This window comes from Penaeus vannamei, chromosome 31, assembly GCF_042767895.1.
Source record: "Penaeus vannamei isolate JL-2024 chromosome 31, ASM4276789v1, whole genome shotgun sequence".
Taxonomy (NCBI): Eukaryota; Metazoa; Arthropoda; class Malacostraca; order Decapoda; family Penaeidae; genus Penaeus; species Penaeus vannamei.
Genome location: NC_091579.1, coordinates 4,186,264 through 4,188,490, shown reverse-complemented (window position 1 = coordinate 4,188,490; position 2,227 = coordinate 4,186,264).

Sequence of the window (2,227 nt, the reverse complement as noted above, 5' to 3'; positions counted from 1 at the left end):
ATATATATATACTTCACCACCATCCCAAGTTGCAATCGTTGGCCTGGCGATGTGATGGTGTAGTCTGCAATCAATTAAAATAAACAGGTGAGCCAGCGTATTCTCTGGTATAGCCAAAGTAGTGATGATGCTGAAGGTATAGCAGCCACTCCAGTCAAGATCTCTCCTCGTCTGTCTGTGTCACTGCACGCAATCATACCGTGGAGTGTGGGAGGGGGAGGGGATAGTTCAACACGGATTGACCATGTGTAATATTTTAGATCAGTTATATGTCCTTGATTTAGCAGATTTTACTCTATCAGTATATATTACTAGTCGCCCTACATACTGAACATGTAATACGGCTGATAATGCTCAAATTACTCATCTTTTACTCGCTACCCCAGTCCTCAATCTACCCTCCTGTACCTTGCCCCCTCTCTCCCCTACCGCCAAGCCGTCCCACCACCCCCCCCCTACCTACTCCTACCCTCCCACACACAGACCTGTCAGCCAGAAACGACCCACCATCTGCGTGTATGGGCTTCTACGGTGTGTCAGTCATGTGTCCGGAAGTGTAGGTGCGTACACATAGGTAAAAGTGGAAGGACATGTGCAAGACCTTGGACATGTCTATGTGCTAGATATAAGCATATCCATGGGCACGAAAAGGAAAATATGCATAATATTTTGGGCATGGACAGATGAACAACTGTCTACACTGAGAGAACATACACAAATGCAATCAACATATGCGCATGGGGTGCGAATGTATAAATATAATCACACATGTATGCGCTTCTGAGACACAAGCCCATGCCCACGGGAATATACTCTGATGCAGTGAGCAGGCCGTGTGTTGCTACTCCAAAGTCCAGGCTAAACAAGTCCAAGCCAGTCAAAAAGGGCTTACTAGTGGCATCCCGGCCAAATTAACCCCCCCCCCCCCCCAGCAGCACCACCACCACCAAGATACGTTTAAAGGCCCAATCTCACATAGTGATATATCAGTGCCGCGTCCGTTCAGTACGTCAATGAAAAAATATATAAATCGTTACTTTGCATTCATCCGACGCATTCACACGTATCCGGCGCAGTACCGTGTTTTGACGAAGTGTTAGTTCCGTCGTCGTGATTTTGAATATAGTCGTTAACGATTTTTTTTTTTTTTTTTCGGATCCGTGTTGTGAACGTCTCAACGAAAATGAATCGTGAATTTAGCTCTTTTTTAATACATTGTATAGCAACATTAATGCTGAAGATTTCTTTGTTGTTAAGGAAAGTCTCTTGTGTGGATTAGAATAGATAACACAATGAATAACTTACTACAATATGTTTGTATAATTTAACCTCAAACAAACTGCTAATCATCCCCTAAGTACCATTGCCTTTCTCCAATGAGTGTCTTGCTTATTCAGGTGAGACTGCATTTTACTGGCCAATAAGATGAAACAATTGAAGACATTCTGAAGTACTGGAAAAAATACAGTATGTCCATCATCAGGTAACTCCTTGTGCGGACTAGCAAACTCTCCTTTACTCTCTCTTTCCTTCCGCTTTTCATGTGCCCACTTTCGTTTCTTCAACTTATGTTCAGCCTCTTCAAGAAGTATAGCAATCATTGACAATTCCGCCTGAAAACTGTCATCTTGGACGTAGTCACTATGGATATGTTCGAACACACGTCACTGATTTCACTGACACTGAACTGACACGCTACTGATAAGCCACTGATATGTGTGAATCGACCGAAGGTGGGCGGCACCCGGCTGTATACCTCCCATGCTTACTCAGACAGAGCAACGGCCCTCATCTCCCGGAGACGAAGGAACCCCAGGTCACGGTCAGGTCGCTCCGGAGCAGAGGCTGCTAAAATTTTCGGTTAAAGACAGGCCACCTCACATTAATGAACCTTTTCACACACAATGTAAGGACAATGCGGACTGAATCTGACTTATTAGCACTGATAAATACTTTCCTTCATTAAATGGGATGCTGTGGTACTGTCAAAATAGAAGACGAGGTGAAGAACAGAAAATACTAAATGGTGGACACGTGCTCTATTGGAGAGGTAAAGGGTTGCAAGCAGGAATCAAGTTTACAAACACTTAAAAAAGATAATCAAGGAGGTATAAGTTTTATATATATATATATATATATATATATATATATATATATATATATATATTATATATATATATATATATATATACATATACATACATACATACATATAAATATATATATA